At 39.0% G+C, this 26,165-nt stretch overlaps 1 long non-coding RNA gene and 1 other non-coding gene across 2 annotated transcripts; both read left to right on the top strand.

Annotated features, from left to right (window-relative positions):
* The first annotated feature begins 2 nt into the window (after positions 1-2).
* On the top strand, positions 3-24,452 carry LOC123815788. Its single transcript, XR_006785167.1, has 3 exons — positions 3-156; positions 24,081-24,132; positions 24,329-24,452. It is a non-coding gene; the product is annotated as an uncharacterized LOC123815788 (long non-coding RNA).
* Positions 10,930-11,120, top strand: LOC123816702. The gene has a single exon (XR_006785338.1). It is a non-coding gene; the product is annotated as a U2 spliceosomal RNA (small nuclear RNA).
* Positions 24,453-26,165: the final 1,713 nt, after the last annotated feature.

Here is a 26,165-nt window from a genome sequence, read left to right as displayed (position 1 = left end):
GGTCTAGGACTACTCCACCATTTTGTAGGTGAAGAAACTCCTGCAAAAAGTCTCTGGAAGAGCAGATGCTATGGCAAGGTCAAGTACCAAAGTATACCCTGGTACCCAGTCCTCCCAGCCAGGGGTATCCACTTCACGCTGGAAGGACTTGTTTGCGTAAGTTTACAGAGCTGCTTTCCCAGAGGGGTTTAGTTGAAAATCTTTGGTTTTCCGCCCCCCTGGGTGGTGATTACTACAGTTCATCAGGACTGTTTACGTATTTCAACAGTAGTAGCTAGTCTGGGGAAGTAAAGGAGGCCTTGATGAAAACGTTTATGACAGTTCAAACGGGCACTGTACATAATTGGGCAAGACCAACCCTCTCAAAATAAAGGTTAATGAGAATTTGGCATGCCTTATTCTATTTTTTTGAATAGAAGGCAAAGCGTTACTGTATATTCAGGTGTGTCAAACTCATTTTCACTGGGGGCTGTGTCAGCCTCAAGGTTGTCTTCAGAGGGCTGAATGTAATTTTCGGACTGTATAAATGTAACTACTCCTTAACAGTTAAGTGAGAGCTTGGCACTGCTGCTGGGTAGAAACAAGGTGCCTGGTGGGATAAAACAAGGTGGAGGGCTGGATTCAGCCCACAGGCCTTGTGTTTGCCACCTGTGGTATATATGGTACACTTACCTGGTCAAGGCCCTGTTTCAAGATCAAAGAATGAGAAAGGAAGCATAGGGACCATCTTGTCTACCCTCTTACATTCCTTTGTTCAGGAAGTGCTTTTGAACACTATTTACCCCACACTGCTACATTCAAGGGGGTTACAATAAGTAGGAAGTAGTCTCCTGCCTTCAAGTAGCACTGTGTTTTACAAAAAATGAATGTGAGATCCAGAAGGCTTATATGCCTTGTACAGAAACACAGAGCAGCAAAACCAGAAATCAGCTTTCAGATTCCTAATAGAGTATATTTTCAACAGCACGCAAAACTAGAATAAGTCACTGGTAGTGTCTAGGGTGCTAGGAGGTTTTGGAAAGGGAAATCATTCCGCCTCCTGTCACACTACGAAATAAGAGTAAAATATAATTATTCATTAAAATATAATACTTTTACTGCAACTATTATTTCATGATAAATATTTTATTTAGTAAGAGTAAAATTAAACCTGGGTTCTGGGGTCACACATTTGGGATTCAAATTCTCACTTTTCTAATTATTGGCAAACATAGTACTTGCACAGATAGGCTTATTGTGATATAGGATTAAATAAGGTAAGAATATATGAGCTCAATACTGTGCTTGCTCCATAAGAAGCACTCAAGAAATAGTTTAACATTGTGACCAAAAACATTAAGAGATTCTTGGAAGGTTGGGCACTGATACAAGTAGGCAGGGGTTACTTCTTCCCCTAGCCCCTCTTCTACTTCCTGGTCCTCCATCTGAATATTATATATGTGTCCTTTCTCCTTTCCTAATAAAGGACTGTCCTTTTTCTCTCTAATGATTTTTCTACTTCCAATGTGAATATCTTACGGGAAATATACCTTGCTATAGTAATACTTACAAACTCATTATACAGTAGTTATAAACATTCACACGGTTCTTGGGCCTCTGAAATCTTTGTGGAAGCTTAGATCATTTCAGGGACCTAATTTTTGATTCGCCACAATGTTGGAATATTTCACTACCATTTAGGAAAGTTGAGTCTCCCTCAGGGTTGAGAACATACTATCTCAATCTTATGGACGATGGAATGGAGACACAAAGATTTTTAAAATCACGATATTAGAGCTGAAAGGAACTGAGACTGTAGTCCAACCTCCCCACTTTACAAATGAAATTGAAACTAAGAGAAGAGAATTGATTTACACAAAATCCCACAGGTAGTAAGGGTTCTCCAAACTTCTAGTCTAGCTCTCTACCCACTATTCCTTTTATACTTTGAGTTCAATTTGGCCTTACATATAAAATAGGAATTTTGACCTAAGAACTGATTTCATGTTAGACCATAGATTTTCTAGAAAGTGCCTTCGTTTACAACATCCATGGTTTAAAGTTGTGTTGACCAGGGATCCAAAATAAGAAAATGTTATTGGAACCTAAGAACTCTATTAGAATGCTGACCCAAAAGGCAGTGGCCGGGTAGCTAAGTTGGTTAGAGCATCATCCAGTATGCCAAGGTTGTGGGTTTGATCCCTGCTCAGGGCAATAAAAGAATAAACCAATGAATGCATACCATATTTTTCAGGCTATAAGATGCACCCCTCCCCCCAAATTTGGGAGGAATAATGGTTGTTAATGCTGCTGTTGAGTTCTGTTTACATTTACATTAGTGAAATACATTATTTATGTTATATTTAATTTTACCACATTTTTTGCTTCACACATTTTTTTCCTATTTTCCTCCTCTAAAACCTAGGTGTATCTTATGGTCCAAAAAATATGGGTAAATAAGTGGAACAACAAATTTGTGTTTCTTTCTCTATATATAAATGCAAAAGAATACTGACCCAAGAAAACTAAAAACTCTTGGCAAGTACTAGGGTCTTAACTCACATATAAACAGCCCACATAATGCAAAGAGATCATGGGGAATAAGAGACCGAAATGGCTTATACATAATAGTCATTATCTCAAAGGAGTGCAACTATTCCTCAAGTGAATTTTGAAACTTTGCAGGAACATTTTTGGTTCTCATGATAATGATGTGATATCCTGGCTATTAATTCCCTGAGGACCAGAGATGCAATTCTTGGGACAGTCATGCATGATAAAGAACTGTCCCATCCCTAAACACTATGCAGAAACAATGACCAAGGTGGATCACACATTAGTTATGAAGAAAGAACCACCTCCATCCTCATTGCCATGGTTCTCTTGTGCAGATGGGTTACAAAATGGAGAAAATGAACTGTTACCCAATCAGGAGACTCCCAGAAATGTGAATTTCCACTTAAGTCTTAAAGTTATGAACACCTACATATCTGCCTTCTGTTTTGCTTTGTTTTGTTTTGTTTGGAAAAGGTCCTAGAGAAGGACTGGTTGAGAGGCAAAGGGACAAATTGCTGAACACCACTCTAAGAAAGGAAAGTCAAAAGCAGTATTCTAAAAGACCTTCTAGGTACCATCTCAGAACTATGTCAGGGGCTATACTTGGATATATCACTGCCTGGTATATGCCCAAGACCAACCTGTTTCCTTCTGGATTTCTTAGGCCAGTGATCTTGTGTAAGAAATTTAAATTAATCCCAGACCCCAAGGCCAGGTCAGTTTCAGGATTTCTTAAGGGAATTAAGCCATTTTATCATTCAAAAGTTGACTGTCTAGGAGAAGAGTGATTCATCTCATCAGGGAAGCCTAGACTGATTGTTTCCAGATCTCCAAATCCTTAAGATTCAGAATTCCCAAGGCCAGGTAGTTCTAAGATTATGCCACAGCAAAACTAATTCATAGAACAGAAGAGAGTGCAAATAGATGTCAGGGTATATTGTATGATAATAACTTATAGTGAAACTTGGGGGGACATTCAAAATGTGATAACTTCCTTTGTCAGCAAACCATTGACAACCCTCTAAGTAGCCACCAGCAGTCATATCTGCACCATATAACTCTGTTCTTTAACCCCCATTGACTGAACAAGAGAGTGATGCCTGGCCTAGGATGAGCCAATCAGATTCTCCTTTTCAGGAATTTGAAATTGGAACTCATTTGAGTGGATGGAGTAGACATAGGCTGTTTACTTGAATGTGAGTCATAGAAAGGAAAGAGACCACCACCTTCGTGTGGCACTTATGAGAAGGAGATATTGCCTGTCTATAAAAAAGAATGCCTTGAAGCACAGAAAACCAAAGATGTGAGACCCGAAGGCATGGAAGAGAGAGGTTCCTCTCACACTGAGTCCTGGTTGGACAGTTTCCCTTAGATTCCATGATATTCTCCAGGTTCCATTCAAACTGCATTATCTCCTGGATGAAGTCAAAGAACAAATCAAGTCATAAAACAAGACCAAACAAATTTAGAATAAAATAAATATTTGATTTGTAGTAGATGAACATAGGGATGAACATGCTACTCTTAAAAATCATGGAAACCTGAATTTCATCCAAGATGCAGGTGTAAATAGATACCCTTTGCTTCCTTGCACAACCAAAAGAAAGACAAAAACCAATTTAACAATAACAACAAAACCAACCAGAACTGCCAGAAAATCAAACTGTACAGAAGTCTGACAACCAAGGAGTTAAAGAAGAAACATCTTTCCAGACTGGTAGAAGCAGCAGAGACAGGCAGCTGGGGCAGAGAGGACACGTGACAAGTCAGCAACTGGCAGACCTGGTGGATGAGGTGGCAGCTGGTGAACTAGGCAGTCCCTCATTTGTGTATGGATAAATCAGGAGGAACAACTGTGGAGTGAGACAGACCAAGCAACCCAGGGTTCCAGCGCAGGGAAGGGAAGTCTCAAAATCTCTGGCTGTATAAACCTGTGGGGGTTGTGGTGGTGGGAGAAACTCCCAGTCTTATAGCAGAGTCGATTGGAGAGACCCATAGGGTGCTAGAACATGCACAAACTGACCCACCTGGGAATCAACACCAGTAGGGCCCAATTTGCTCGTGGGTAGTGGGGAAAGTGACTAAAAGCAGAGTAAGAACTGAGAAAGTGGCATTGTTCCCTCTCTGACCCCTCTGCCACATACAGCACCACAATGCAGTGAAGTGGGTTGCCCTGCCCTGGCAAATACCTAAGTCTCCACCCCTTACAATGTACTGCATTGAGACAAAGAAAAACGGCCCAAATGAAAGCACAGATCAAGAGCTAAGTGATGAGGAGCTAGCCAACCTCTCAGCTGCAGAGTTCAAAACACTGGTAATCAGGTTGCTCACAGAAGTGATTGAGTATGGCCACAAAATGAAGAAGTGAAGGCTATACAAAGTGAAAGAAAGAAAAATATACAGGGAACCAAGAGTGAAGAGGAGGAAAGCAGGACTCAAATCAACGATTTCAATCAAAAGGAAGAAATAAACATTCAACTGGAACAGAATGAAGAAATAAGAATTCAAAAAAAGAGAGAAGAGGCTTAGGAACCTCTGGGACAACTTTAAGTGCTCCAACATCTGAAACAGGTATGCCAGAAGGAGAAGAAGAAGAACAAGAAATTGAAAACTTGTTTGAACAAATGATGAAGGAAAACTTCCCCAATCTGGTGAAGGAAATAGATTTCCAGAAAGTCCAGGAAGCTCAGAGAATCCCAAAGAAGTTGGACCCAAGGAAGCACACACCAAGGCACATCATAAGTAAATTACCCAAGATAAAAGATAAGGAATCTTAAAAGCATTAAGAGTAAAGGAGACAGTTACCCACAAAGGAGTTCCCATAAAACTAGCAGCTGATTTCTCAAAAGAAATCTGGCAGGCAAGAAGAGGCTGGAAAGAAGTATTCCAAGTCATGAAAGGCAAGGACCTACACCCAAGATTACTCTATCCAGCAAAGCTTTCATTTAGAATGGAAGGGCAGATAAAGTGCTTCTTAGATAAAGTCAAGTTAAAGGAGTTCATCATCACCAAGCCCTTATTATATGAGGTGCTAAAGGGACTTATATAAGAAAAAGAAGATAAAAAATATAAGTAGTAAAATTTTAGACAACAAATTCACAACTATCAACAACAGGCTAAAAAACAAAAACAAACTAAGCAAACAACTAGAACAGGAATAGAATCACAGAAATGGAGGTCACATGCAGGGCTATCTGCAGGGAGGGAGAGGAGGAGAGGGGAAAATTGGGGAAAAGGTACAGGGAATAAGAAGCATAATTGGCAGGTGGAAAATAGGGGGAGGTTAAGAATAGTACAGGAAGCATAGAAGCCAAAGAACTTATATGTACAACCCATGGACATGAACTAAAGGGGGAGGAATACTGGAGGGAGTGGGGGTGCAGGGCAGAGGGGGTTAAAAGGGAGAAAAAAATGGTACAACTATAATAGCATAATAATAAAATACACTTTAAAAGATAATGGGAACCCCTGCAGGAAAAAAAGTAATAAGAATGTAAACAGTCAATTCACTAAAGAAGAAATACAAATGGCCAATATATGTATTAAAATAGGTATTATGTCATTCATAGTTAAACAAATGGGTTAAAACAACAATAAAGTATCACTTTTGCCTAATCAGATTGGCAAAGTTTTAAAGATTTATAATAGCTTTTCTTGGTAAGAGTCTGGGGAGAACAGGTATTTTCAAACATCACTGCTTCTGGGAATGTAAATTCATATAATTTTTCCTAAAGGTGAGTAAATGTGAATTTAGATAAATTGGTATGAAAAACCTTAGAAATATTCATATACTGTAGCCCAAAAATCTTAGGCTTATAAATGAGCTTTTCATAGAAGTATTATAACACATATAATAGTGAAAAGTTGAAATTAGCCCAAATGTTCATCAATAGGGAAACTATTGCAAAATAAAAATTGCAAAAGTGGGCAGGGATTGAAAAAATTCTTACTTTGTTATTTTCGCCAATATAATATTACATGAATCTATGACTAAAAAAGTAAAGAACTAGAAAGAAACCTGAATGAATATTTTAGTAGTCTTAGACAGAAGAAACAGTCTCCAATCATGAAATCAGACTGATAATTTGCCTACATAAAAAATTTTAAACTTATTTGCCGCAACAATTAAAAAATGAAATGTAACCCCTGATTGGTGTGGCTCAGTTAGTTGGGCATTGACCTGCAAAGCAAAAAGGCGTCCATTTGATTCCCAGTCAGGGTACATACCTGGGTTGCAGGTTTGGTGTCCATTTGGGTCACTGGAATACATGCAGGAGGCAACTAATTGATGTTTCTCTTTCACATGATGTTTCTCTTCCTTTTTTTTTCCTCCCTCCCTTCCTCTCTGTCTAAAAATAAATAAATAAAATAGAAAAACACTATGAGCAAAGTCAAAAGAAGAAAGCTAATTTGAGGACAATATTTATAACAAATAGAACAGAGTACTTCCTCTTCATTTAATAAGTAAAAGCCTAGCCCTGGTCAGTGTGGCTCAGTTGGTTGAGCATTGTCCTGCAGACTGAAATGTTGCAGGTTAGATTCCTGGTTAGGACACATGGCTGGATTGCAGGCATGTTAGATCCCCAAAAGCAGCATGTGAAGGATGCAACAGATCGATGTTTCTTTCTCACACTGATGTTTCTCTCCCTTTCTTTGTGTCTCCCTTCCCCTGTCTCCACAATCAATAAAAAGAAAAAATTTAAATAAATATCTATTAGGATCAATAAGGAAAAAACAATCTAAAGAAAAAAATTGCAATGGAGATGAATGGTCAACTGACAAAAGAAAAACGGCCTATAAATGTATGAAAATATTTTGGATGTCATGAATGATTAACAAATTAAAATTAAAACAAGCGTAATATCAATTTTTATCTATTTGTCTGACAAAGATTGATCATAGTCAATGTTCTACAAGTGTGAAGACTGTGGCAATTTCATGCAATAGTGGTAGAATTATAGGAAAAAACCTCTTTGGAGGGCATCTTGGCAGTGTCTATCAAAATTTTAAATGTATGCCCTGTATCTTAAATATACAGATAAACCAAAAAAGATGGCCAAAGATGAATTTAGAAGGATAATCAGTAAGAATTATTTAAAATGCGGGGAAATTGGAAACAATCTAAATGGCCATCAGTAAGGCTTTGAGTAGATCATACTACACTTATACTCTAGAGCAGCGATTTTCAATTAGTGCACTGTAAAAAATTTTAAAACATGGATTACCTGTCTATTCAGTCAAGGACACTGACCTTTTTTCCCTTTGATTGTCAAATAAAATATGACAACAGCCAACACAATAGCTGTTCAGTGTGAATGAATAAAAATTATACCTATTTTTTTGGTCAGATCAGTAAAAAATATATTATTTGGTGTGCCACAGAATTTTAGTAATTAATTCATGTGTGCCATGAGATGGAAAAGGTTGAAAATTGCTGCTCTGCAATATTACACAGCCATTTAAAAAATGACATAGGTTCCCTGCCTGGGTAGCTCTGCTCAGTTAGAGTGTCTTCCACGTACACTTAAGGTTGCAGGTTCAATCCCTGGTCAGGGTACATCAAAGAATCAATCAATGAATGCATAACACAGTGGAACAACAAACTGATATCTCTCGCTCTCTTTCTGTCTCAAAATCAATTAAAAATTTTTTAATGCTACATGTATATATGAACTAACATGAAAAGATATAAAAGACTGACCTAGAAAAAAAGCAAGCTGTCAAACAGTGTATATACCCTGATCTCTTTTGTATTTGTTCAAAAACATATGTGACTGTGTATGTTTATGCATATTGTGGAATATATGCATAGCAAAGTGTCTGGGGGAATATATACTCATTGTTAAGGAGATCGAATTATGGCAAAGTTACCAGATAAAATACAGGATACGTAGATAGAGTTGAATTTCAGGTAAATAACAATTTTTTAAAAATATAAGTATGTCACAAACTAACTGGGTGTTCTGTATTTTTATTTGCTAAATCTGGTAACCCAATTTATATGAAATGTTCACTTTTAATGATAAATTTCTGTATTGCTTGAATTTTTACAATGTACGTGTATTTTCTTGGTAGTCATTAAAAAGATCATATTTTAAAGTAAAACTTTAAAATTTATGTTGGTAAGGTAGGCTATTATGTAGCTATTTTATAAACACATTTTTGAGGATTATTTAATTATACAACAAATCTTTATTCAGCATCATTTTTTAAAAGCTGCATTAAAACTGATACAGAGAGATCTGATCAGATCACTGGGGAGGAGTAGGGAGGCCATAGGAGGAGGTTGCCCGAGGCAAAGATAAACAGTCTAGGATAGGACTGGTTGAGAAGCTGAGTGCCTCCAGAGTGTATAGAATTATGGACTACAACATTTCAAATAAAAGAAGGGCTCTTGGGCAGGCTCACTGGCTCCCTCTCTTCTTCCTCAAGGATCCCTGGATGATTGTACTGCAGCTGCCTGCATTTTTCAATGGACAGTCTTTTGGATGGGAAGTAACTCTAGGCACAGCCTAGAATCAGGCTGACCTGGTAGAGGGTTGCAGATTTATTCTTCCTTGAATGTTCTAGAGAAGACCAGTTCTAAGGCAGAAGCCTGCCATTATCCAAAATTTTTTAGATATTGTATCTTACATTGTTTTAGTTTGTAAACTAACCCTGCAGAAATAAGATAATTAAAAATGAATGGGGGGAATGGTAGAACTCAGGTGTTAAAAGAGTTTAACCTTAACTGATAGGTTTAAGTGACTAATGCATGTGGAAAGTTGTTATTCCAAAATTGTGAAGCATTTGAATAAATACTCCTTTCCTTCATCACCAAACCTTTGCCTACAGAATTTTGCCTAGGGAGTGGTGGTGGAAAGCAGGACCCCACTTGCTGTTCAGTAACAAAACTATATTTTTCAAAATATAGGTATGTTCTACTTCCAGTCAAGATGAAGACATAGGTAAACACAGCTCACCTTCTTGCACAACCACATCAAAATTACAACTAACATATAGAACAACCATCACACAGAACTATCAGAAAAGAGGGTGAATAGAAGTCTGACAACTATGGAATTAAAGAAACCACATCCATCCAGACTGGTAGGAGGGGTAGAGACGTGGAATGGGCTGGTCCCAATCCATATGTGGTGGATAAAAATTTGGGAGGGACATATCGGGAGCAAGGAGTCCAAGCCCCACACTAGGCCCCCAGCCAAGGGTTTTAGTGCCAGGAAGATAAGTCCCCATAACTTCTGGCTGTGAAAACTAGTGGGGATTGAGTTGGTGGAAAAAACTTCGAGTCCCAAGCAGTTCCTGTTAAAAAACCTCACACGTGGACCTACTCATACCTACTCCCTCTGAGCACCAGCACTGGGGTAGCAATTAAAAAATCACCATTGCCATACAAGGAAGAGCTGAATTGTCTGGCACATCTAGGAGAGAACTGGGTAACAGCTTTCTCCCAGACAGGCAGGCAGAGGCCATTGTCCCTTTTTTGAACCCTCTCCCCCCAGAGCCACAAAACAGAAAGGCTGGAGCCACAGATGAGATTCCATCAACTTGGCTAAGACTTTGTCCATACCAGGAGAGCCTCTGAGATTCCATTCCAAACAACTCAGTGGCCCACCCAAACTGCTTTCCCGTATGAATGGCTGGTCTTGGTGCATGCTAAACAACTTCCTGAATCCTACCAAACAAGCAATACCCAACCTCAGTAAGCCCCAGCCCCCATACCTCTTGCTAAGTGGCCCTGGCCCAGCACTAGCAGCAACCAGCCTAGATTCACAGCTTGGCTTGGCCTGGAAATCTCCAAGCCCAGCAAAAGTAGCAGCCATCTCAGACTGCTTTATAAATCAGGCAGGGTGGCACTGGGAAAAACACAGGTAGGGGTTGACCTTGGCCTGCACTCAGGAAACACCAGTGCCTGCTCACCCAGTGAACAGCTGTAGAACACGTCTACAGACCACATCAGAGTACTACCGCCCTGCCCCTGCAAAGTTGATCCTCCACAGAGGGCGTAGGCTGGTGGTCAGTGGTCTCAGCCAGTCTTTGCAGATGACTGCCCTGGGTAAATCCCTCCCATTGACCTGCCAACAGCAATCAAGGCTCAATTATAAGAGGTGTACTCAGCCCACACAAAGGGTGTACCTCGAGTTCCAGCTGGGGTGATAGGGAAGGCTGTGCCACTGGACCCTACAGAATATCTACTACATAGGCCACAGTACCAAAACAGAGAATTATAGCAGCACTACCTAATACATAGAAGCAAATGCAGAGAGGCTGCTAAAACAAGGAGACAAAGAAACATGGCCCAATTGAAAGAACAAATCAAAGTCCAGAACAAGAACTAAACAAAGTGCAAACAGGCAATCTATCAGAAGCAGAGTTCAAAATGCAGTTTATAACATTGCTTCTTGGCCTTTTGGTTTAGATTAAGTGTAGTATCTGTCCTTAACAGTTAAATATCTGATATGTACTCTATCCAAGGACATTACATTAAATGGATTTTTGGAACTAGGAGATGTAGTAAGAGCTTGCTCTGTCCATTGCACACATCGACCTGATATTTAAGTACTTCCGGAAATTGTGCACCCCCTCAGAGGAAACAAAAAAACAAAAAACCAAACACTTTATAAGGATGCTGAAGGAACTTAGTGAGGACCTCAACAGCATAAAAAAGATCCAATGTAGGATATAGTAATAAAAACAAAGAATAATTTACAAGAAACAACAGTAGAGTTGATGAAGCTGAGAATCAAATCAATGATTTGGAACAAGAAGCAAAAAATAACCAATCAGAACAAGAAGAAAAAAGAATCCAAAAAATGAGGATGGTATAAACAGCTTCTGGGACAACTTCAAGGATTCCAACATTCACTTCATAGGAGTGCCAGAAGAAGAAAAGCAGAAAGAAATTGGAAATTTATTTCAAAAAATAGTGAAAGAAAATTCTGCTAATTGGGTGAAGGAAATAGACATGCAAGTGCAGGAAGCACAGAGAGTCCCAAGCAAGATGGATGCAAAGAGGCCCACTCCAAGATACATCATAATTAAAATGCTGAAGATTAAATATAAAGAGAAAATCTTAAAAGCAGAGCAAAAAGCAGCTAGTTGCCTACAGGGGAATTCCCATGAGACTATCAGCTGCTTTCTCAAAAGAAACTTTATAGGCTGGAAAGGATTGGCAAGAAATATTCAAAGTGTTGAAAAGTAGGGACTTACAGCCAAGATTGCTTTACCCAGCAAAGATATTTAGAATTGGAGGGCAGATAAAGAGCTTTCCAGACAAGAAAAAAACAAAAGGAGCTTATTACCAAACCATTATTATGTAAAATGTTAAAGGGACTTATCTAAGAAAAAGATCAAAACTATGGACAATAAGAATGCAATAAGCCCTGGCTGGCATAGCTCAGTGGATTGAGCATGGGCTGCAAACTAAAGGGTTGCCAGTTCTATTCCAATTCAGGGCACATGCCTGGGTTGCAGGCTAGGTCCCCAGTGGGGGCCACGTGAGAGGCAACCACACATTGATGTTTCTCTCTCTCTCTTTCTCCCTCCCTTTCCCTCTCTAAAAAATAAATAAATAAATAAAATCTAAAAAAGATTTCAATAAATACATATCTATCAACAATTGAATCTAAAAAACTAAGCAAATGAGAAGACCAAAGTCAGAATCGTTGATATGGAGATCTTTTTGATGGTTGCCAGATGGAAGGGGTGTCTCAGGGAATGAGTGAAGAGGTGAGGGAATCAAGTACAAATAGGCAGTTACAGAATAGCCTTGGGGATGTAAAGTACAGTATAGGAAATGGAGTAGTCAAAGAACTTATATGCATGACCCATGGACATGAACAATGGTGTGGAGATTGCCTGAGTGAGTCAGGGGTGCTGAGTGGAGGGGGCAAAGGGGGAGATATTGGGACAACTATAGTAGCAAAATCAAAATATAATTTAACTAGCCCTGGCTGGCATAGTTCAGTGGATTGAGCGCGGGCTGTGAACCAAAGCATCGCAGATTTGATTCCCAGTCAGGGCACATGCCTGGGTTGCAGGCCATGGCCCCCAGCAACCGCACATTGATATTTCTCTCTCTTTCTCTCTTTCTCCCTCCCTTCCCTCTCTAAAAATAAATAAATAAAATCTTTAAAAATATATATATAATTTAAATAAATAAAAATATAGGTATTAACTCATGAAAATAAGCAAAGTAAAAAGCTGAAAATATAACAAAACGTACAACCAATTATATCCCACAGAAAAATTTCAGTAGATTTCTATTTTTCTTTTTTCTATATTTCCCAAAGTTTTGACAATAAGGTTACATTTGAAGAATTTTTACCTTAAAACTTGTCTATACTATGTTAAGTAAAAAAGTAGTATCTAAAATTAGTATATTGTATCTCTGACTGATGTGGCTCAGTGGGTTGGTCCTCATCCCACAAACCAAAAAGTCACCAGTTTGACTCCTGGTCAGGGCATATGCCTGGGTTGCAGGCCAGATCCCCAGTTAGGGGTGGGTAACAGGCAACCGATCAATGTTTCTCCCGCACATTCCTGTTTCTTTCCCTCTCTTTCTCCCTCTGTCCCCCTGTCTCTAAGAACAAATAAATGAAGTCCTAAAAAATAAAATAAAATTAGTATACTGTATGAACTTACTTATATAACATAAGCTTGGAAATACTAACAATTATTATTACTAATTTTAATTTTTTATACTTAAATGTATTTTCTTAATTGTTGCTCTATTATCTCTGCTAATACAGAAAAATGTTTACAATATATTCTTTTATCCCTTTTTTCTTTTTAAGTATATTTTATTGATTATGCTATTACAGTTGTCCCAATTTTTTTCTCCCCTTTATCCCCGCTCTACCCTGCACCCCTCTTCCAGCATTCCCCCATCCCCTTAGTTCATATCCATGGCTGACACATAAAAGTTCTTTGGCTTCTCCATTTCTGGGACTGATTTTAACCTCTCCCTGTCTATTTTATGCCTACCAATTATGCTTCATATTCCCTGTACCTTTCCCCCGCATTGTCCACCTCCCCAACCCCACTAATAACCCTCTATGTGATCTCCATTTCTGTAATTCTGTTCCTGATCTAGTTGTTTGCTTTTTTCCTTTTTTTTTAGGTTAGGTTGTTGATAGTTGTGAATTTGTTGTCATTTTACTACTTATATTTTTTATCTTTTTCTTAGATAAGTCCTTTTAACACTTCATATAATAAGAGCTTGGTGATGATGAACTCCTTTAACTTGACCTTATGTGGTAAGCACTTTATCTGCCTTTCCATTCTAAATGGTAGTTTTGCTGGATAGAGCAATCTTGGATGTAGATCCTTGCCTTTCATGACTTCAAATACTTCTTTCCAGCCTCTTCTTGCCTGTAAGTTTTCTTTGGAGAAATCAGCTGACAGTCTTATGGGAACTCCTTTGTAGGTAACTGTCTCCTTTACTCGTAATGCTTTTAATATCTCTCCTTATCTTAAATCTTGGGTAATTTACTTATGATGTGTCTTGGTGTTTTCCTCCTTGGATCCAGTTTCTTTGGGACTCTCTGGACTTCCTAGACTTCCTGGAAGTCTATTTCCTTCACCAGATTGGGAAAGTTTTCCTTCATTATTTGTTCAAATAAGTTTTTAATTTCTTGCTCTTCCTCTTCTCCTTCTGGAAGCCCTTTGAATTGGATGTTGGAGCACTTAAAGTTGTCCCAGAGGTTCCAAGCCTCTCCTCATTTTTTTGAACTCTCTTCTTTCTGTTCTGGTTGGATGTTTATTTCTTCCTTTTGATTGAAATCCTTGATTTGAGTCCTGGTTTCTTCCCCTTCACTGTTGGCTCCCTGTATATTTTTCTTTATTTCACTTTGTATAGCCTTCATTTCTTGCTTTATTTTGTGGCCATACTCAATCAATTCTGTGAGCATCCTTCTTACCAGTGTTTTAAACTCTGCATCTGAGAGGTTGGCTATCTCCTCATCACTTAGCTCTTTTTTCTGCAGTTTTGATATGTTCTTTCATTTGGGCCATATTTCTTTGTCTTGGCATACCAGTCTGGATGAATGTTTCTTTAACTCCTTAGTTGTCAGAGGTCCATACAGCTTGATATTCTGGTATTTCTGCTTGTTTATTGTTTTTAAATTGTTGTTATCCTTTTTGTCATTCGAGGAAATGAAGCATTTCTACCTATACCTCCATCTTGGCTAGGACTCCTACAATATTTTCTTAAATGATAAAAAATATGACAAAAAGTAGTATTAACTGTTACCCAGATAAGAGAGATAGACAAATGAGTGTAAGACACATCTGGAAGGATATACCCCATAGTATTAACAATGACAATCTCTGAGTGTGGGGAGTAATGGATTTTTTAACATTTTTTATCTGTGTTTTCAGATTTTTAATAAAGTGATCACATAATAAAACATTGAGGAATTTCATTTTGAAGAGAAGAACATTGGAAACCTGGAGGCTTGTCAAACATGAATTCATTTCAGTTCTGTACATTTTCCTCCCCTTCTCTACTGCCTTAAAGCTTGTAAGCTGCAAAACCTAGGAAGCAGCTAGCAGTCAAAGGAGCTATTCAGTGGAGAAGCAAATGTCTGCTAGCTGCTAGCTTATTATAAGCAAAGCTGAGCTAGGACAGTGACCTGGAAAAGAGAGACTTAATCCTTGTGCTATGCGAGCTTAGCTTCTTTCTAGATCTCAGTTTCCTCACCTCTGCATAGGGAATGCTGCAAAAAGATCAATGAAATGGAGAAAAAAGATAAACAAAATAAAGAAAAAATATTTAGCGTTTTATCTACAGCTACAATTAGTATTTACATACATAAACTTAACCACAAGCTAAAACTTCCATTCTATGCTTACTTCCCAGGGTTGGAAGTTTAAATAAAGTGGGCATCAGTGTTTGTGAATGTTAAATATTAAGGTATTATATGACAATGGTAGCCACAAGGCCATACATTTCTATAAATAACTATGTAAAGGTAGTCAACAGTGCAAAGCATCATGCGTTCAAGTGCCAAATGAGCAGAAGACAAAGAGGCCACAGGACTTAGGAGGACAGAAGAGCTGAGGGGAACTAGGATAGCCAGAGATGTCTTTAAGGAATCCTTACCTGGACCCTGGATGATTCTCCAAAAGTTTGTTTTGAGGAACAGGCTAGTGAGGGGACAAATTATGGCAAAATTATTTAGGCATTTGTTTTAATTTTTTGTATGTGATTAAGAAAAACATAAAATTTACCATATTAACTGTTTTTAACTGTACAGTTCCATACTGTTAAGCATATTTACATGGTTGTGAACCTATTTCCAGAACATTTTCATCTTGCAAAACTGAAACTTTGTATCTATTAAACAATTCTCCTTCCCACCACCCTAGTCCCTGACAACAACCATTCTACTTTCTGTTTCTATGAATATGACTACTTAATATACCTCCTGTAAGTGAAATTGTACCATATTTGTCTTTTCACTTTATACTGGCTCATTTCACTTTATACAATGTCCTCAACACTCATCCACGTTATTGCTCATGTCAGAATTTCTATTCTTTTTAAGGCTGGATAATATTTCACTGTATGTAGGCACCACATTTTGTTTATCGATTTGTCTATTGATGGACATTTGTGTTGCTTCTACCTCGTGAATAACACTGCTATGAACATGAATGTGCAAATATCTCTTCAAATCATTGCTCTCAATTCTTTTGGATATGTACCCAGAAGTGGAATTTCTGGGTAATGTAGTAGTTCTGTTTTTAATTTTTAAAGGCCCCCATACTGTTTCTTTTTTTTTCTTTATTCTCACCTCAGAATGTGTTTTATTGATTAATTTTGGAGAGAGAGTAAGGGAGAAAGAAAATGAGAGAGAGAGAGAGAATGAGAGGGAGGGAGACTTCAATCAGTTGTACCCCTATGCGCCCCAATCAGGGACCAAACCCATAACCTAGGTATGTACCCTGACCAGGGATCGAATCCCTCCATACTGTTTTACATGGTGGTCACCATTTTACAATCCAGCTAATGGTGCACATGGGTTCCAATTTTCTTCACACCCTTGCTAACACTGGTTATTTTTTTGTTGTTGTTTTCTTTTTTGACAGTAGTCATTCCAGTGGATGTGAGGTGATATTTCATTGTGGTTTTGATATTCTTTTCTGTGATGACTATGGAAGTTGAGGATCTTTTCATATTCTTGTTGGCCATATGTAAATCATCTTTGGAGTAATGTCTATTCAAGTCCTTTGCCCATTTTTTAATCAGGTTATTTGATTTTTTTTGTTGCTGAGTTATAGGAGTTCCTTATATATTTTAGATATTAACCCCTTATCAGGTATATCATTTGCAAATATTTTTCCCATTCCACAGGATGCCTTTCACTGTGTTGATTATGTTCTTTGATGCATGAAAGTCTTAAGTTTGATGTAGTCCCATTAGTCTATTTTTTTCTTTTGTTGCTTGTGCTTTTAGGAGTGTTATATCCAAGAAATTATTGTTAAGTCCAATGTCATGAAGTTTTGCCCTTTGTCGTTCTTTTAGGAGATTTATGGTCTGGGTTTCATGTTTAGGCTTTAATCTATTTTTTAATTTGTTTTTGTGTATGGTATAAATACAGGTTTGACTTCATTCTTTTATATGCATTTGGAAATTTTTAACTGCTGCAAGACCCAAGATCTTCTTAACTGCCTCCCATTTCTTGTTCTGATCACAGAAATACATCTAGAAGTGATTCCAGGAAAAGGAAATAAAATCTAAAGTGTACTTGAGGGGAAGTAAATAGGTAAGACTGAAGAGCAGCCTTGCAGTGGGCAGTACCACCGCTTTCAACATCCACCTACACAATGATGAGGAAACACCAGAACCCCCACGTTAGGGGTTTTTCCGGTGCCTCCACCCTGTTACTCTATTCAAGAGGTAAAAAAACAGCAGGTACCACCCTATTGTACTATCTTTTCTTCTGAACAGAGCATCTGATGCCCTGACTCTCTTTTTTCCTTCTGTGGTAAATGGGACAATGCAAAAGAAAACCTGATTGTCTTTATCTCATGGCTCTTGGTTCCTTGGTCCCTCTGCAGCAGGATAGTAAGAAGCTAGGAAAATTCCTGGGCAAGTATAATGGAGAAACTAAGCCAAAAAATTAATAAGGCCAAACAGTTTGAGCAACTTACAGCTGGTTGGTTAGTGGCAAGAACTTATCTCCCCTAACCAAAGACACGAGAGTGAATGGTTTATACCTCTCCTTCCTAACCAGAGAACTGGTCTGGGAGATAGAGAACAGAGACCCAATTAATGTCATTTGTGCCAGCTAAGCCCAAGGACAGATGAAATCAGGGGAACAAATAACAAAAACCCCATTAAAAGCCAGACCCAAAATAAAAGTAAAACAGTATAGAGGAACAAAGAATATTCCCCAAACTGCCCCCTTCCCTAGTCTGCTCCATGCTGACATATCAGCACATTAAAAAGGCCCCTGGAGAGCTGATGAGTATTCTCCTGAAACCTTCCACTAAGATTCTCACCCAGAAGAAAGATAAAAAGCCCTCAGGACAAAGACACAGTGCAGGCTCCCTGCAGAGCAGGCCCATGCCCCATTTTAGGCATGAGCCTTTAATTTCCTCCTAAACTCTAAGGATGCCCAGGAGACTCGCAGCCAGGGGAGATGTGGGCAGCGGCAGCTCAACATGAGCTTACTCCGTGATCCTGTTTCCAGGGCCCCCTTCTTCTCTGACTTCCCAGTGAGCTAACAGCAGCCCTGCCTTGGCTCCTCCTTTCCTCCAACTTCTCTAGGGAACCAAAGCAGAGCACCGCCTAGGCTCTCTCCTGTTACCACTTCTACCCTCTCTTTTTGTTTCACTGCCCCCAGCCTTGGTAAACACACTCAAAATCACCTGGACTCACCCTGGCTGGTGTGGCTCAGTGGATTGAGTGCCAGCCTGCTAACCAAAGGGTCGCTGGATCCGTTCCCAGTCAAGGCACAGGCCTGGTTTGTGGGCCAGTTCCCCAGTAGGAGACTCTCAAGAAGCAACCACACATTGATGTTTCTTTCCCTCTCTCCCTCCCTTCCCCTCTCTCTAAAAATAAGTAAAGATTTTTAAAAAACACCTGGCCTCGTGTAGTGAAATCTTTCCTACACAAAGTAAAGAACCCACACACTACAGGCTGGCCTGAGGCAGACCGTTCCAGGCCAGTGCCTGTACAGTAACACCTTGACCTAGATACATCCAGAAGCAGTATATTCTTTTCTCTTTTTTTCTTCTCTTCTTGGCCCCTTTATCTTAACAGAGCCAAAGCATCTTAAGTAAACACCAACTCCTTATGTCTCCCTTGTGTTCAAAAACAAAAACTACAACGCATCTCATTCTGTTATAATCACTTTCTCCAACTGGGTCACAATGTATACTGTATCTTGCTGTCTACATGCTAGGTAGAGCTAAGAAAAGAGGAAAAAAGGAACAAATACATAATGACCCCCTACAATGTGCCAAATCTCCATCTCCTTAAGTAATTTGAGTCATTTCACCGTCACAAGAAAATAAGATCAATATTATTATTATTCCCATTTGCAGATAAAGAAATGGAGAGTGAGAGTTTAAATAGTGTGTCCAAGGAGACACAGATTTTTTTGAGAAAGCCAGGATTTAAGCCCAAGGCTCAGAAAGAAACTGCCTTCCTCTTTCCTCCAGATTCTTTCAATTCTAAGTTTACCTTTTCACAACGTTCAGCCTGATTGTATTTCCATGGAACTGTCATTACTTTCTCCATTATTGTGGAACCATTATTTCATTTCTTTATTAATTTCCAATTTCCTGCCAGAGGAGATTGGGGTAATGAATACTAATATTAATACTAACATCAATACTAATACTAATATTAGTATCGGTATTATTAATGCTGATATATATTTACATAACAACACCTTATAATTTTTCAATATGCATTCATTCTCTCATTTTTAGGAAAAATAGGTTGTATTCATTTAGTTTCTTTTTTAAATATATTTTATTGATTATGCTATTACAGTTGTCCCATTCCCCCCCTTTATTCCCCTTCACCCTGCGCACCCCCTCCTACACATATTCCCCACCTTTAGTTCATGTCCATGGGTCATACATGTAAGTTATTTGGCTTCTACATTTCCTATACTATTCTTAAACTCCCCCTGTCTATCTTCTACCTACCATTTGTGCTACTTATTCCCTGTACCTTTTCCCCATTTCTATAACCCTCCAGGTGATCTCTATTTCTGTGGTTCTATTCCTGTTCTAGTTATTTGCTTAGTTCATTTTTGTTCTTGTTTTTTGTTTTTTTTTAGATTTGGTTGTTAATAACTGTGAGTTTGTTGTCATTTTACTGTTCATAGTTCTGATCTTCTTTTTCTCAGATAAGCCCCTTTCACATTTCATAGAATAAGGGCTTGGTGATGATGAACTCCTTTAACCTAACCTTATCTGGGAAGCACTTTATCTGCCCTTCCATTCTAAATGATAGCTTTGCTGGATAGAGTCATCTTGAATGTAGGTCCTTGCTTTTCATCTCTTTGAATACTTCTTTCCAAACCCTTCTTGCCTGCAAGGTTTCTTTTGAGAAATCAGTGACAGTCTTACGGACGCTCATTTGTGGGTAACTGTCTCCTTTTCTCTTGCTGCTTTGAAGATTCTCTCCTTATCTTTAATCTTGCCTAATGAATTATGATGTGCCTTGGTGTGTGCTTCCTTGGGTCCAAGTTCTTTGGGATTCTCAGAGCTTCCTGGACTTCCTGGAAGTCTATTTCCTTTGCCAAATTGGGGAAGTTCTCCTTTCGTGATTTGTTCAAATAAGTTTTCAATTTCTTGTTCATCCTTTTCTCCTTCTGGCACCCCTATGATTTGGATGTTGGAGTGTTTAAAGTTGTCCTAGAGGTCCCTAAGCCTCTCCTCATTTTTTTTGAATTCTTGTTTCTTCATTCTGTTCTGGTTGAATGTTTCTTTCTTCCTTCTGGTCCAAATCGTTGATCTGAGTCCTGGTTTCCTTCCCATCACTGTTGGTTCCCTGTACATTTTCCTTTATTTCACTTAGTACAGCCTCCATTTTTTCATCTAATTTGCGACCAAATTCAACCAATTCAGTGAGCATCCTGATTACCAGTGTTTTGAACTCTGCATCTGATATGTTGGCTAGATGTTGGTCACTCAGTTGTATTTTTTCTGGAGCTTTGATCTGATCTTTCATTTGGACCTTTTTTTTTGTCTCAGTGCACCTGTTATGTAGAAGCTGCAAAGCCTTAGATGTTCACCAGGGCAGGGCAACCCAAGTGTCTGCGTTGTGATGCTGTATGTGGGGAAGGGGACAGAGCAGGAACAATGCCACTGTCTCAGCTCTGCCGGTTTTCAGTCACTTCCCTGTCTACCCACAGTCAAATTGGGCCCTTCTAGTGCTGATTCCTGGGTGGGTGGGCTTGTGTACATTCTAGGACCCTGTTGGCCTCTCCAATGAACTCTCTTGTGAGCCTGGGAGTTTCTCCCACCACCTGAACCCCCACAGGTGTTTTCAATCAGAGGTTTGAGGCTTTATTTCCTCACTCTGGAACCCTGGATTGCGCGGTCTGTCTCACTCCCCAGTTGTTCTTCCCAGTTTATCTTCACGTGAATGTGGGACCACCTAGTCCACAATCCACTGCCTGGCTGGGTCCACCAGCCGCCATCTTGCCTTGAGTCCTCTCTGTCCCGGGTGCTGGTCTGGATGAATGTTTCTTTAACTCCTTGATTGTTGGACTTCCATAGAGTTCAATTTTCTGTCAGTTCTGGTTGTTTTTTGTTTTTAAATTTGTTGTTGTCCTTCTTTTGGCTGTGCAAGGAGGCACGGGGGTCTACCCACTCTTCCATCTTGGCTGGTTCCACCTTAGACATTTTTAAAACAAAATATTACTGAAACAATTAACACAGACACATGAGTATCCAACCCTATTACACTCCCTTCTTTTTCTTTCTTGAGATAACCATTTTTCTGAATCCATTACACATTATTTTTAAAAGTTGGTATGAGTCCATAAAAATTATGTTATTGTTTTATGTTTTTAAACCTTATAAAGATTGTATCATATTATATGAATCCCCTGCCACTACTTTTTTCATTCAAATTCATGTTTTGAGATTTATCCATGTTGCCATAGAGTTAAGTCAATTTAATTGCTGTGGGTGTTTTAATGACTGTATCACAATTGATGTTCCCATTTTCCTGTTGATGGACACTTATATTGCTTCCAGTATTTTGCTTTCATAAGCATTATTGCAATGAATATTCTTGTATCTGTCCTGTGGGTAGTGGGACTTAGGGTGATTTTTTACTTCCTTCTTTATAATATTCTATATTATTTAATTTTATTTATAACAAACATGTATGAGTCTTTGCAAAATAATTAAACTATTAAAAAAATAAATGAATACAGAGACTTGAAAGACTTCCAGCCAAAATGGAAGCATAGGTAGATACACTGGGCCTCCTTGCACAACCAGAAGGAGGACAACAAATTTTAAAACAAAAAACAACCATAACTGCCAGAAAGTTGAATTGTATGGATGTCCAACAACCAAGGAATTAAAGAAGAAACATTCATACAGACGCGTAGGAAGGGCAGAGATGGGCGGCCTGGGCAGAGAGGACTTGCAGAAAGGCGGCTGCTGGAGGACTGGGTAAAGTGGTGGCTGGCCAAGTGGGGGGTCCCACATTTATGTGCAGATAAACTGGGAGGAAAAACTGGGGAATGAGACAGACTAAGTAACCCAGGGTTCCAGCGCGGGGAAATAAAACCTCAAAACCCCTGAATGAAAAAACCTGTGAGGGGTTGCAGGTGGTGGGACAAACTGCCCAGGCTCACAGGAGAGTTCATTGGAGAAAGCCAACAGGGTCCCTAGAATGTACACACACGCCCACCCACCCAGGGAATCAGCACTAGAAGGGCCCAATTTCGACTTGTGGGTAGACGGGAGGAGTGACTGAAAGCTGGCAGAGAGCTGAGCAAGCAGCATTGTTCCCTCTTGAACCCCAACCCCACATACAGCACCACAGTGTAGAGACTTGGGTTGCTCTGCCCTGGTGAACATCTAAGGCTCTGCAGCTTCTACATAACAGGTGCACTGAGACAAAAAAAAAGGTCCAAATGAAAGATCAGATCAAAGCTCCAGAAAAAATACAACTGAGTGACCAACATCTAGCCAACATATCAGATGCAGAGTTCAAAACACTGGTAATCAGGATGCTCACTGAATTGGTTGAATTTGGTCGCAAATTAGATGAAAAAATGGAGGCTGTACTAAGTGAAATAAAGGAAAATGTACAGGGAACCAACAGTGATGGGAAGGAAACCAGGACTCAGATCAACGATTTGGACCAGAAGGAAGAAAGAAACATTCAACCAGAACAGAATGAAGAAACAAGAATTCAAAAAAATGAGGAGAGGCTTAGGGACCTCTAGGACAACTTTAAACACTCCAACATCCAAATCATAGGGGTGCCAGAAGGAGAAAAGGATGAACAAGAAATTGAAAACTTATTTGAACAAATCACGAAGGAGAACTTCCCCAATTTGGCAAAGGAAATAGACTTCCAGGAAGTCCAGGAAGCTCTGAGAATCCCAAAGAACTTGGACCCAAGGAAGCACACACCAAGGCACATCATAATTCATTAGGCAAGATTAAAGATAAGGAGAGAATCTTCAAAGCAGCAAGAGAAAAGGAGACAGTTACCCACAAATGAGCGTCCGTAAGACTGTCACTGATTTCTCAAAAGAAACCTTGCAGGCAAGAAGGGTTTGGAAAGAAGTATTCAAAGAGATGAAAAGCAAGGACCTACATTCAAGATGACTCTATCCAGCAAAGCTATCATTTAGAATGGAAGGGCAGATAAAGTGCTTCCCAGATAAGGTTAGGTTAAAGGAGTTCATCATCACCAAGCCCTTATTCTATGAAATGTGAAAGGGGCTTATCTGAGAAAAAGAAGATCAGAACTATGAACAGTAAAATGACAACAAACTCACAGTTATTAACAACCAAATCTAAAAAAAACAAAAACAAGAACAAAAATGAACTAAGCAAATAACTAGAACAGGAATAGAACCACAGAAATAGAGATCACCTGGAGGGTTATAGAAATGGGGAAAAGGTACAGGGAATAAGTAGCACAAATGATAGGTAGAAGATAGACAGGGGGAGTTTAAGAATAGTATAGGAAATGTAGAAGCCAAATAACTTACATGTATGACCCATGGACATGAACTAAAGGTGGGGAATATGTGTAGGAGGGGGTGCGCAGGGTGAAGGGGAATAAAGGGGGGAAAATGGGACAACTGTAATAGCATAATCAATAAAATATATTTAAAAATATAAAAAGTAAATATTGCATAGTGCTAGGATTTCTGTGTGAGGACTTAAATGTTTATTATGTTATTCTTTTTATATATGTATGTATATAAGAAGAAAATACCATGTCATAGGCACAGTGTTAAGTTCTTTACGTGTATTAACTATTTTAGTCATTTCAACCCTGTAAGGAAGTTACTCTCATTACCCCCATTTTACAGGTGAGGAAGCTGAGATGCAGAGATTAGAAAGTTGCCCAGTGTCACATATTTGGTAAGTGGTGACCCTGGGATTTGAAGGCAGTCTGGCTTCATAGTCTGATCTTTTAACAACCACACCTCTTGAAACATTTTAAATTTTTTAAAAACTAACAGGGAGGCAGGATCGAGCAGGGAGATCATCTGACATCACACAGGTCAGTGAAAGACAGTTCAGCAATCTTTCCTAACCTTATTTTTGCTCCTGGTAGGAAATGCTTCGCCTTCCCACCAGACCGTGTGACATAAACCATGGAGCCCTGTCCAAACCTAGAGACCATCCAACATCAGCACACCTGTAGGGCGGAGGAGGATAAATAAAACAATGAACTCTGAGAAGAGTCTTTTGAATTTTTAAGTCTTCAAGAAATTCTCTGGGAGGCAATGCAAAACAGAATAATTACTTCTATGAGTGAAGAAGGTTTTTCATTTAGAGTCTGAGCTAATAATCCTGAGAGTTTTGATTGTGCTAAATGTGGGCAGGACCATTTGAACAAATACCCAGGTGAGTCATAATCCACACACATAAAATAAAAAATGGACTCCAGGCTTCTTCTTGTGTTAACATGAGCAAAATTAAGACTGAATAGAAATCAAGTGCAATATCTGCCTTCAGATGTGTTATTGGTGGCCTCCATCAACCCTCTGGGGGTGGCGCAGAGGCCACTATGGATGACTGGCGTGTGGGAGCTGGCTAACGGCTTCCTCCTGAGGTCCTCTACAGCTCTGCCTCCAAATTCCATATCCAGGAATAGCATGGCTCAAAGGTTGGACAGACATACGACTGGACTAGTGGTCACAGATCTCAGAGTGAAGAGAATTTAAATGAGCATGAAAAAAGCTTTAGGAAAAAAGGTAGCTGAATGTTTTCCAAAAAAATAGAGGATATTTTTAGTCCTGTCATGTTTCTTAATTTTGTGATTTTATTTTCCCTCTAGGAAGTTCTAATGGGCATCTCTCCATTTCCACAAGAGGAAATACCCCAATGGATAAATCAGTCCTTCCATTTCCAGAGCAATTTCTTCTTTACAAGGAGATTCCATATTCATTATGTCATTTAGTTCCTATGCTCTTTGAGTCATAGGGAATAGGAACAAAGACAAAACAATAATACAGAGTGCTTTATGCTAATGAAAGTCAGTCACAAAAGATCTCAGACTGTAGATTCCATTTATAGAAAATGTCCAGAATAGGCAAATCTATAAAGACATAAAATAGGTTAGTAGTTGCCGGCGGGGGGGGGATAATTGAGAGTGACTGTGAGTGGGTACAGGGTTTCTTTTTGGGGTGATGGAAAAGTTCTGGAAACAGGGACAGTGGTTTCACACCATTGTGAATATGTGAAAACCACTGAGTTGTATACTTTAAAATGGTGAACTTTATGGAATGTGAATTTTATCTTAATTTTTTTAAATAGCAAAAGAAAAACATTGAGTGCCTACCATGTGCTAAGATTGGCTAAGGGCTTTACTTGCTTCAAGCCACATACCTGCTCATCTGGGCAAACTTGTAAGATACTATCATTTCCTCATTTTACAGATGGGGACACAGGCTCAGAGAGGTGACTGGCCCATAGTGACGTGATAAACAAATAAGCACCAACAAAAATTTAGATTTCTGGCCCTCACTTTCCAAATCAGACCCTTAAATGTCATCCCAGTGATTCAAGGAGCTATTTGTGTGTGGAACACATCCAATAATTATATTTCCTCTGCTCGACTCTTTCTAAAAGGTCTTTGCAATGTTTTATGCATTTACCTTTTATGGTGTCTTTTTTATTTGGGTTTCTCTCTTCCCAATTTTTGTGAGTTAATTATAACAGTGATTTCCCCCCATGAAAGTTCTTAACTCTCTAAATCAACTTTCTTCTTATAAAAAGAAGTTTCATTTCTTAGCTCCTCTCCAGGGAAATCCCTTAGGGTCACACAACCACAGCTGACTTTAAGTAAAGCTGTGATGTATACCCCTACACTCATCTGTTCCAAGGACATGATCACCTTGCCACACAATTCCCAAAGGGTGTTGGTTTACTCTGACCTAATATCATTT

Source organism: Phyllostomus hastatus, unplaced genomic scaffold, assembly GCF_019186645.2.
Source record: "Phyllostomus hastatus isolate PE091 unplaced genomic scaffold, TTU_PhHast_1.1 phas_contig_1048, whole genome shotgun sequence".
NCBI lineage: Eukaryota > Metazoa > Chordata > Mammalia > Chiroptera > Phyllostomidae > Phyllostomus > Phyllostomus hastatus.
This window is presented reverse-complemented; position numbering and strand designations above follow the sequence as displayed.